This window comes from Pan troglodytes, chromosome 3 (genome assembly GCF_028858775.2).
Source record: "Pan troglodytes isolate AG18354 chromosome 3, NHGRI_mPanTro3-v2.0_pri, whole genome shotgun sequence".
NCBI lineage: Eukaryota > Metazoa > Chordata > Mammalia > Primates > Hominidae > Pan > Pan troglodytes.
This window is the reverse complement of record NC_072401.2, coordinates 44,358,785-44,371,487: the sequence shown is the minus strand read 5'-3', so window position 1 is coordinate 44,371,487 and position 12,703 is coordinate 44,358,785. Positions and strand designations below refer to the sequence as shown.

The 12,703-nt window shown below is 34.6% G+C and overlaps 1 long non-coding RNA gene across 1 annotated transcript in view; it reads right to left on the bottom strand.

Annotated features, from left to right (window-relative positions):
- Positions 1–3,994: 3,994 nt before the first annotated feature.
- LOC104006035 (uncharacterized) overlaps positions 3,995–12,703 on the bottom strand; it is a 45,831-nt gene continuing 37,122 nt past the window's right edge. Inside the window, exons 2-3 of the long non-coding RNA XR_008547489.2 lie at positions 7,725–7,828; positions 3,995–4,292 (exon numbers count right to left, since the gene is read on the bottom strand). This is a non-coding gene — a long non-coding RNA (uncharacterized LOC104006035). The remainder of the gene's footprint in view (positions 4,293–7,724; positions 7,829–12,703) is intronic.

The following is a 12,703-nucleotide window of genomic DNA, read 5'->3' as shown; positions in this document are numbered from 1 at the left end:
ATACAAAAGATCAATGGATCCTAGAGCTGGTTTTTTGAAAGAATAAGAAAGAGACTGCTATCTAGTAGTAAAGAAAAGAAGAGATCCAAATAAACACAATCAGAAATGACAAAGGAGACATTACCACTAGCCTGCACAGAAATGCAAAAAACAACTTCTCATAGTCTACTATGAACACCTCTGTGCACACAAGCTAGAAAACCTAGAAGAAATTGATAAATTACTGGAAACTTACAACCTCCCAAGAATGAACCAGGATGAAATTTAACCTCTTAACAGACCAATAATGAATTCTGAAACTGAATCTGTAATAAAAAGCCTACTAATCAGGAAAAGTCCAGGACCAGATGGATTCACAGCCAAATTCTATCAGATGTATAAAGAAGAGCTGGTACCTTATTTGTATGGTTTGAATCTGTGTCCCCACCCAAATCTCATGTTGAAATGTAATCCCCAATGCTGGATGTGGGGCCTGGTGGGAGGTGACTCTATCATGGGGGTGATTTCTAATTATTTAGCACCATCCCCCTAGTGCTGTCTCGTAATAGAGTTCTTACAAGATCTGGTTGTTTAAAAGTGTGTAGCACCTCCTCTGTCCTGTTCTTCCTCCTGCTCAGGCCATGTGAGACATGCTGGCTCCCCCTTCACCTCTTATGGGTGATTAAGGGTCATTAAGGGAGGAGACCACCCCTCATATTGTCTTATGCCAATTTCTGCCTCCAACGAAAGAAGTAAAAACTAAAAGGCAGAAATGAAATCCACAAGCAGACAGCCTGGTGCCATACCCTGGGCCTGGTAGTTAAAGATCGACCCCTGACCTAATTGGTTATGTTATCTATAGATTACAGACATTGTATAGAAAAGCACTGTGAAAATCCCTGTCCTGTTCTGTTCCATTCTAATTACCAGTGCATGCAGCCCCCAGTCACGTACCCCCTGCTTGCTCAATTGATCATGACCCTCTCACGTGGACCACCTTAGAGTTCTGAGCCCTTAAAAGGGACAGGAATTGCTCACTCAGAGAGCTCGGTTGTTGGAGATGTGAGTCTTGCTGAAGCTCCCGGCCAAATAAAGCCCTTTCTTCTTTAACTCGGTGTCTGAATGGTTTCGTCTGCAGCTTATCCTGCTACACCATGATTCGAAGTTTCCTGAGTCTTCCCCAGAAGCCAACCGGATGGCCAGCATCGTACTTCCTGTACTGTGAGTCTGTGGAACTGTGAGTCAATTCAACCTCTTTATAAATTTTCTATTCTCAGATATTTATTTATAGCAGTGCAAGACTATTCCAAAAAATGGAGGAGAAAGGACTGCCTACTAACTCACTTTATGAGACCAGATTCATCCTGATAGCAAAACCTGGCAAAGACACAAAAAGAGAAAACTTTTCATTTAGAAGAAAGAAAACTTCAGGCCAACATCAGGCAAAATCCTCAAAAATATACTAGTAAACCGAATCTAGCAGCATATCAAAAAGCTAATGCACCACAGTCAAACAGGCTTCATCCCTGAGATGCAAGGTTTGTTCAACATACACAAATCAATAAATGTGATTCACCATAAGCAAAACTAAAAACAAAAGCCATATGATCATCTCAATAGATGCAGAAAAGACTTTCAATAGAATTCAACATTTCTTCATGCTAAAAACTCTCAACAAACAAGGCGTTGAAGAAATGTACTTCGAAGTTTTGGGCCATCTATGGAAAATCCACAGCCAACATTACTCTGAATGGGCAAAGGCTGGAGTCATTCCCCTTGAAAACCAGCACAAGACAAGGATGCCCTCTCTCACTACTCCTATTCAACATAGTACTGGAGGTCCTAGCCAGAGCAGTCAGGAAAGAGAAAGAAATAAAAGGCATCCAAATAGGAAGAGAGGGGAGTCAATCTATCCCTACTTGAAGACAGTAAGATTCTATGAATAGAAAACCCCATAGTCCCTGCCCAAAAGCTTTTTGATCTGATAAAACAACATTTCAGGATAAAAGTCAACGTATAAAATTCGGTAACATTCTTATACACCAACAACATCCAAATTGACAGCCAAAGCAAGAACACAATTCTATTCACAATAGCCTCAAAAAGAATAAGATATCTAGGAGTACAGCTAACCAGGGAGGTTAAAGATCTGTATAATGAAAACTACAAAACACTGCTCCAAGATATCAGAGATGAAACAAATGGAAAAACATTGCATGCTCATGAATAGGAAGAATCAATATTGTTAAAATGGCCATACTGCCCAAAGCAATTTAGAGATTCAGTGCTATTTCTATCAAACTACAAATGATATTCTTCACAGAATTATAAAAACTATATTAAAATTCATATGAAACCAAAACTGAGCCTGAATAGCCTAGGTAATCCTAAGCAAAAGGAACAAAGCTAGAGGCATCACTCTACCTGACTTTAAACTATACTACAAGATTACAGTAGCCAACAGAGCATGATACTGATACAAAAACAGACACACACGCCAATGGAAAAGAATAGAGAGCCCAGAAATAAGGCAGCATACCTACAACCATCTGATCTTCAACAACCCTGACAAAAATAAGCAATGTGGAAAGGATTCCCTATTCAATAAACGGTGCTGGGATAACTGGTTGGCCATATGCAGAAGATCAAATCTGGACCACTTCATTACACAATATTCAAAAATCAACACAAGATGTATCAAAGACTTAAATGTAAAACCTAAAACTATAAAAACTCTGGAAGATAATGTAGGAAATACCATTCTGGACATAAGACCTGGCAAAGATTTCATGATAAAGATGCTAAAAAGGCTGGGTATGGTGGCTTATGCCTGTAATCGCAGCACTTTTGGAGGCCGAGGTGGATGGATCATGAGGTCAAGAGATGGTGACCATCCTGGCCAACATGGTGAAACCCCATCTCTACTAAAAATACAAAAATTAGCTGGGCATGGTGGCATGTGCCTGTAGTCCCATACTCAGGAGGCTGAGACAGGAGAATTGCTTGAACCAGGGATTCAGAAGTTGCAGTGAGCTGAGATCGTGCCACTGCACTCCAGCCTGGCGACAGAACAAGATTCTGAAAAAGAAAAAAAAAAAAAAAGCCAAAAGCAATGCAACGAAAACAGAAACTGACAAATGGGACCTTATTAAACAAAAGAGCTTCTGCACAGCAAAAGATACTCTGAACAGAGAATCAGACAACCTACAGAATGGGAGAAAATATTTTCAAACTATGGATCTGAAAAAGGTCTAATATCCAGAATCTCTAAGGAACTTTAACAAATTTACAAGTAAAAACCAAACAACCCCATTAAAAAGTGGGTAAAGAACATGAACACTTTTCAAAAGACAACCTATACATGGCCAGTGAACAACCGAAAGAATGGTCACCCTCACTAACTATCAGAGAAATGCAAATCAGAATCACAATGAGATACCATCTTCCACTAGTCAGAATGGCTATTATTAAAAAGTTAGAAAATGACAGATGCTGGCAAAGTTGTGGAGAAAAGGGAATACTTACAGGCTGCTGTATCTATGATCTAGATACCCTTAGTTTCTTTACATTGAATGTACTGATTTTTCTTATTATAAAAGAAATTAATGATTTTTTATTTCCAAGAAGGATATCCTAGATAATTTAAACCAACTTTCCCCAAAAGGAAAATTGTTAAAAGAAAAAAAAAATAAAAATTAAACAAAACAAAAACACTATAAGACATCAGAGCCCTAAAAAGTTAATGACATATTAACAAGGTAAGATCTACAAAAAGTAGACAGAAGCCAGGAGTAAGAGAAAGGGTATCCTCAATATACTGAAGGAAAAGACTGCCAAGCTAGACTTCTATACTCACTGAAAATTATCTTTCTAGATTCAAGATGACCTAAAAGCATTTCAGAAAATGAAAACTGATAAAAATTTTTAACAGTGTTTTTACATTAAAGGAAATTTTTTTCTTACTAACATTCTGATTTATTTTTTATTTTTTATTATACTTTAAGTTCTGGGATACATGTGCAGAAGGTGCAGGTTTGTTACACAGGTATACGTGTGCCATGGTGGTTTGCTGCACCCATCAACCTGTCATCTACATTAGGTATTTCTCCTAATGTTATCGCTCCCCCAGCCCCCGACCCTCCGACAGGCCCCGGTGTGTGATGTTCCCCTCCTTGTGTCCATGTATTTCCATTGTTCAACTCCCACTCATAAGTGAGAATATGTAGTTTTTGGTTTTCTGTTAGTTTGCTGAGAAGGATGGTTTCCAGCTTCATTCATATCAGGCAAACAAAAAAAATTATCCCAGATGGAAACTTGACATGTAGGAAGAAAGGAAAAGTAACAAAAATGTAAATTTGTGAGTCAATTGAAATGAACAACAAAATTATAAAACAACATTACTAATGTCTTTTGAAATGTAAACTATGTAATTAAAATACACACCAACAATATCATACAGTGGGTAAGTGGAGTTCAATTAGGCTGGAAGAGGATAAAAGTACAGATTGTTTTTAAGTTTTCTTTTTTTGTGAGTCAAGGATTCATGATGTAATCTGTAGCAGATACATATTACAAAACTAACAGAATAAAAATAATTGAATAATAAAAACTACTCAATTGTAAAAAATAGGAGATTGCAGAAATGAGAGAACTGAGATCAAAAGAAAACAGCATTCTCAGTCAACATTTAAATATATTGTCAATTTCATTAAATAAAAACACCATATGTGCACAAATTAAAATGCAATGATTAAACTCAAACAAAAACATTCAATATTTTTTACTTAAAGAGAAACATATTAAAATAAATACAAAGAAGATTTAAAAACAAAAGCATAAAAAGTGATGTATCATCTAAGTGACTAGCAAATAAATGCCATTGTACCTACATTAGTATCAGGAAGATGTTAATATCAGACAGTAGTTAAAAAGTGATTAATATCAAGCAGTTGAAAATTAATAATAGACAGTATTATGATAAAACTTTCAATTCAACAATAAGATACAACAGTTCTAAGTGTCTATGTACCTAATAATATAGACTCACATTTGAAAAACAAAAATTAAACAAATTACTAGGAGATATAGACAAATCTATAATCCTAATCCTAATGGGAGATTTTATTCCCGTTATCCATTTTTGATAGAATTCATAGCAAAGATATCATTAAGGATATAGAAGCACTAAATTACATGATTAACACATGTTAAAATACAGAATATTTGCTCTATATATTTGAGAACATTCTCAAAACATATATTATAGAAAAATGGACTCCAAAACTGTAGTATTTATATTCACAAGTATAATAAATTTGAAAATATTAAAATCACAAGGAGCTGTTGCTGACTTAATAAAAGCAATAAAACTAGAAATCAGTTTTTTAAAACTTTAACAATTTTATATTTAAAAATCATATGTATAATCATAAATTATGAAAATATAATTCTTGGAAAAACAAGGATCAAAGGCAGAAAGTAGAAATTAGAAATATTTTAATTGAAAAATAATAAAAAGGATGAGAGTGAAGTTCATACTCTCAAATGTGCCTATTTGAAAAGATAAAAAATTAAAACACCAGGGAGTTAAGGGTAAGATATTAGAGAGAGAATAGCAAAATAAATCCAAAAACTATAGAAGGAAGAAAATAATAATAACTAAAACCAGAAAAAAAATAAAAATTTAAAAATTCCCTATGGAGACTCAACAAAGCCAAAGGTAAGCTCTCAGGAAAGTGTTATGACACAAGTAACCAATGCTGGGAATAAAAAAAAGGTCTTTGCTTCAGTTCTGTGAAAATAAAAAAAAATTGTATTATATAACATATAATAAAGCTACCAAGCTTTACCATTTACCAAAATAGATCCAAGAAGAAAAGAAAATGTGAATAGTTTTGAAACTATTGAAGAATATAAAATTATAATGTAAACATTTCACGCAATGAAAGCTCCAATTTCACATGGCTTTACTGGCCCGTTCAATCAAAAGTCATGTCAATCTTACAGCAATTTTTTCAGAAAATACAAAAACTGAAAGACCTCTCAATTTGTTTCATGAAATAAGCATACACTTGATACTAAACACCATAAATTATGTTATAAAAAAGGAAAAGTACAACAAGGAAAGTTAAGATTGTTATAAAAAAGGAAATTGTTCAAAATCAATCTTGAATATTGTGGCAAAAATTACAAAGTATTTTCCAACCAAATGTGAAAATGTACAAAGAGCACAATGCATTACATTTAAGATTGTTTATTACTAAAATGCAAAGTCGATTTAATACTAGAAAATAAATAGCTCATTGATAAGACTAGAAAATTTTAAATTATTTTGATGTAGAAAAGGCAATTAATAAAATTAAATATAGTTTATGATAAAAACTACTAATAAATGTTAGTTCTCAAACTGATAAATTTATTGCAACCCCAACAAAATCCTTAGTATTTTTCTTTTTGTGTGTGGGACTTGATAAACAATTCTAAAATCTTTTCTGGGAATGCAAAAGGCCAAAATAGCTCATGCACTCTTAAGGATCAAGGTGAAAGAATTTGCTATACTAGAATATACTTTATAGGATACAATAATTAACCAAGTTTGGAACTGGTGTGAGGATACACAAAGAGATCAATGAAGCAGAAAAATGGGCCCAGAAAAAAATCTCATACCTATTTGGACAATTCTTTTAAAATAAAGTTAGCACTGCAAAAGAGTTGGGAAAGGATTACTTTCAAAATAAATGATCCAGGATTCATCATTTATTGGGGATCCACATGTGGAAAAATAAAACTTAATCTCTACCTCATACCATACATAGTAAATCAATTCTGAATGGAATCATTACTAAATGTTAAAGTGTTTAAAACACGAATGCATTTGGAAGATAATAAAGAGAATATTTTTATAACCTCAAGATAGGAAACCAAACTGGATATAAGAAGCATTAATCATTAAGGAAATTATATTAAATTTAACTACATAAAATTGAAGCACTATTGGCTAACGAAGACACTGAAGAGAGTGAAAAAGTAACTCACGTACAGAGAGATATTTATGAACGCATGCAACTAATGAAGGCATCAAATCCAAAATACGTACAGAGTTCCCACCAATCATATTTGTTTCCTTTCTTTTAGTGGAATTTGCCAAAATGGGGCACGATGTATGAATGGGAGACAGAGTTTTACAAATGAGAATATTCAAATGGCCAATAAACATAAGAAAAGTTGCTAACCTCATTCAAGACAAGAAAATGCAAGTTAAGACCACGGTAATCTACGACAAAACAGAATGGTTGAAATTGCAAAAACTGACCAAAATATAAGAGTGAATGAGAAAGTTAAGCTCAAACATTTTCATACTCCACTGGTGGTGTTGTAATTGATCTACCTTCTTAGGAAAATCCACAAATCCACTCATATCAAGATAACCACTGAAATGCCAGTGCATGTGTTCTAGGAGGCATGTGCCAGTAAGTTTAGTGCAGCATTATTGGTAATAGTTAAAAATGGATGTAACGTCTTAAGAAATCAATAAGAAAATGAACTATTAATTGCTGGTATATTCATAAAATGGAAGACTATTGAGCAGTTAGAATGTAACAACATAGATAAATCCCACAAAAATTACATTGAGTTAAAAAAAACAGTCACAAAATAATACATGCAAAATGAATCTATTTTCTTTAGAAATGCATGCTTGGGAGGTTAAAATAAAAAAAAAAAAGAAAAAGCCAGAGAGCAATTACCATATAAGTCAGAGTATGATTTCCTCTAGGTCAGAAGGAGGCTGGTATAATAGAGCAGGTACCGGTGGGAGCTACTGTGATATGGGCAATGTTCATTTCTTGACCTGGGAGGTGGTTACACAATAGTTTGCTTTTTAATCATTATTTAAGCTGTACATTAAATTTTAATTCACTTTTCTCTGTATTTTATATTAAACAATAAAATAGAAACAAAAAGCAATACTTATTTATTTTAAAAAATTATATGATACGGAAATATAAAAACAAATGAAATTCTTCTGTAATTTCTGCCTTCACAACTACAAGTAAACACTGTAGAGAGTTAATTGTCTGGACTTGAAGAACTTGATATAAACAGACAAAAATATAAATATATGTATAAATATGAATACATGTGTACATATACTTGTAGCTATGTGAATTCATACATATATATGAATTAACACAATCTAAATATGCACCATTATACATAGGAACATGTATTCAAAGAGGCAGCATAATATATGTCCATAAGTAGAGGTTCCTTCAAGGCCTCACATGATCTACTGAGCATACCTCTCTGCCATCTCTTACTCTCACCTCTTCATGCTGTGCTAACTACCTTGGCCTTCTTTGCTGTTTCTAGAACTTATACTTCCACCCTAATATTTTGCTCTAAATTGTTACTCAGCCTGGAATGCCACTCCTTCAGATGCCTGCTTGTCTGAATTTCTCATCTATTTAGGTATCAAATCTCATCTTCCTGATGAGGCCCATCATCACCACTCTCTAATATTGTGACCTCTATCTCATCGCTGCCTTCATTTCTTATCTTTTTACTTTGCTGTATCTATTTTCCTCATTTTATTCTAATGCACTTTATAAAATTATTACCAATTATATTATTTATGATTTGAATTCTCCTACTAGAATATAAATTCACAAAAGCTGGGCTATTTTTTATTCACTGATATCTCTCAACCACCTAGAATAATCTCTAACCCATAGTAGATACTCCATGGTATTTGGATGAAGAAATGCTCCCCTTTTAAAGAAAAAAAAAAGAGACTGGGCGCGGTGGCTCAAGCGTGTAATCCCAGCACTTTGGGAGACTGAGGTGGATGAATCATGAGGTCAGGAGTTCGAGACCAGCCTGGCCAACATGCCAAAACCCAGCCTCTACTAAAAATGCAAAAAATTAGCTGGGCATGGTGGCGGGCACCTATAATCCCAGTTACTCAGGAGGCAGGAGAATTGCTTGAACCCAGGAGACAGAGGTTGCTGGGAGCCGAGATCACAGCCACTGCACTCCTGCACTCCAGCCAGCACAACTGTGGGAGACTCCATCTCAAAAAAAAAAAAAGAAAAGAAAAGAAAAAATCAGATCATGTTATATAAAGCTAGTACTCTATAACTTTGTTTTATTTACATCACAGACAGCTTTCTATGTTAGCACTTGTAGATGTAAACTTTTAAGATTTTTAATATATAGGTGCAAAATAACTAGTCTTTTTTTCATTTCGGGACATTTTGGTTATTTCGAATCTCTAAAAATCATTGCAATTAATATCCTTTTTCCCATTTCTTTTAATTATTAAATTGCTTCTCAGACCAAACCAAGGGTCGGGCTGCTTATTCTCACAATCCAATAATGAGATACAGATGAACTGAGAAAAAAATAGTTGATTTATATAACCGGGTACAGCAAGAATGTCCGGGAAACATCGCCAGACCAACTTAAAATTACAAAGTTTTCCAGACTTTATATACTTTCTAAGCTATATGTCTACATGTAAGTATGCATGCATCTAAAGACATAAATGATTAACTTCTTCTAATCTATAACTAAGTTCTGAGTCCTGAAGACCTTCCTCTGGAGTATCAGTAAATTTACTTAATCTAGATGGGTCCAGGTGACAGGGGTGATTACCCTTATCTTGTCTCCTGCTAAATTATGGAGATTTTAGGAGTTCCTTCAGACCCCTAACAAACTTGTTTGTGGAGGTTTGGGGAGTTCCTTGAGACCCCCAATAAAACTTGTTGAATCCTAAATGGGTCCTGCTAAGAATACTTTTGTAATCTTGTCATGCTTCAGGGCCCAGGAAAGGCCTAGGCAAAACTCTTGGTGGGCTTTTGTGACATTCCAGCCTTTGTATAAGGACACTGGCTCTTTCGGCTTTTAATATTTAACTTAACCACTCAGTCACTGCTGAAATAGTTGTTGCGGAGGCTTGCCTATTCAGTTGATAAGGAGACCCGGCCTGTCACAAAACTGTGTTCTCTAAAAGTGAAGTTGGTAAATCAAAACTACATGTAACTTAAAATTTGATGCATATTAGGAAAGTCCCTTCCAAAAGCTTATATTAATTTATACTCTTACTAATTTTATGGGTGCTTATTACATTATAAACTACAATTTGTTTTCCATCTCTGCCTCTAGCAAAGGATCTTGAATATGCTATTCTCTACTCTGGAAATTATCTCATCGTTACACTGGTTTTGCAAGATCAGGAGGAGGTAGTGCAGTGTGGTAGACAGAAAGCACAAGCTTTGGAGTCAAATACATCTGGACTTCAATTCTGGATCTATAAATTGCTAGATTTGCTGGATCTATAATTTGCTTATTAAGCAAGTCTCTCAAAATCCCTGAGCCACCTTTCTGTGAACTGTAAAATGAGGAAACTAAAACCTCACCAAAGAAATTTCAAGACTTACAGAAGATATTTTGAACATGGCCAGTAACAGAATACATAGCAAAAATAAATATATGCAAATATATTTGCAATAAAAGAGATAGTATTGTATTTACCAGCTGCACTAAAAATGACTTTTTGATTGGGTTTGAAGTGATCATTGTTTAGTTGCCTTCTTTGTCACGATTTCTTCCTCCTTACCCCTTTTTAGCAAAACTCAGATTTGTTCTTTGGTAATCCAATTCTGTTTTCCTGTACGGCAGTCATTTGGATGGGAGTTAGCTCCTCCTCAAGCTCCATGGGTGCACACTGATGGACATAAGCAAAAGGCACAATCCCAATCTATGCTGCTACAGTCATGGGTTTGAGAATGAGCATCACCCCAAGCCTAAGCTAATGACTATGCTCTGGTTACAGTTATTGGTCCATCTTGGTCCAATCAAAGTGAAACGCCAAATTTTATTTAATAGTTGTGGAAAATTACACTCTTGCTTCAAAAGTGTGAATGGGGAAAATCTGGAGCTATAATCTATTATGTTGGGAAACATTTTGCAATGAAGGAAGCCAACCACAGGGAGAAGCCAAAAACAAACAAACAAACAAACAAACACACCAAACCTAAGCCAGAAGAATTATTGAGAAATTGATTACTCTTCTGGTTAAAATGATAAGAAAAAGGAGGCCCCTATGTTTTCTAGCTCAGCTCTATAGCTCTCTTTGCATTTTCTCTCAGCTCTCACTTCTCCCCCACCTCACACACCCTAAGAAACCTCACTGAAGAGCAATTCCTTCTATTTAGCTCAATAATTCTTCCCTGGAAACTCAAGCAGCTCCCATGTTTCACAATGGGGATATCTTTTCCCTTCAGGTCCTCTGCCTGACTAAGGTAAAGTTACTGCATCATCTTTGCTAGTCCAATGGAAGGAAGCCAGAGGGAGATGACTATTTGAACTGGTTTGGAATTTCAGAGCTCAGCATATGACCAGCAAGGTCACGTATGAAGAACTCTTATATTCTCTGTGAATAAAAGAATAATAATAGAGGCTAAAATGTATGGATTGCATAATATATACTCCCATGCTCAGTATTCAAATGGCACCCTGCAACTATTTTATGAGGTATGTGTTATTATTATTCCCAAGTTACATTTGGAGTGACTGAAATATATAAAATTTAAATAACTTGCCCAAGGCCACACAGTTAGTGGTGAGAGATAAAGAAAGCATCATAGAAATTAGTTATTTGAGTTAATAAAATTTCTTAAATATTTGGGGAATATTTAAAAGCTATCGCTTTTCAGAACTCAATTATTCAGTTAAATCTTTTTTTTTTCATTTACAATGTGAATAGTAACCAAAAATATGTATTTGCTATGTAGATATTTCCATCTTCTATTTCTCTTAGATTTCAGGGATAGGCCATGCCTTAGAACTGATATTGCTCACTGAAGACAGGATTGGAAAGAAAACATCTTTCAAAAATAGACTTGTCCGTTCTTAGAGTAAAAAGAGACTTCAGAAAGTTGATTGCAAGAAACTGTTGAGTAAGGAGTTGAAGTGAAAAATTAGACCATTGCAAGGCTCCTCCAGAATCATGTCTCTGCAGCATTCTGCTGAAGACTCATTTATACAGAACTTTCTAGTTTATGTGCTTATTATCTCTACTAGCTATGTGGTGTGAGAGCAGGACTATATCTTATTCAACATTTTATTCATGTAAGTTGCTAAGCGTCAGTAGTCAATACCTCTGTTTTATATCCATTATCTTTTTTGATTTTTAAAACAAATCTGTGATATATTTCACAGCAGATTTCTTAATTTGTTGTTGTTGTTGAAATGAGGACACTAAATTTGCAAAATCACCCAGCTAATGAATGAGCGAACCTAGGTTTTAGACCCAGGACTTGTCACTTTAGGATCAGAATTCTTTCCACTATGCCAAATTTCTTCAATATTTAGGCAGACTCATCATAAGTAAATAAGCATACAGAATATATATCTTCAAATCAACTAAAAGTGACACTTGGGTTATCTACAGTAATGAAGAATGCATTGCTCAATTCTCCTACACTCTTGTATTATGACAAAGTTTACTCACTATCATACCATTTATTTAGTCAATAAGAATTTTAAATCATCTTGTGCTTTAAGAACTGTGCTAGGATTGATGCAAAAAAAGAATCAAGCTTTATTTCTTAATGAAGAATAATCATAATGAAACTAACTTTTATTCCCTAAATGCAATGAGACTCCTGAAGTAGGCTTCTTCTCTGAGAAGGGTTTGTTGGTTTTCCAGACTATAAAATAA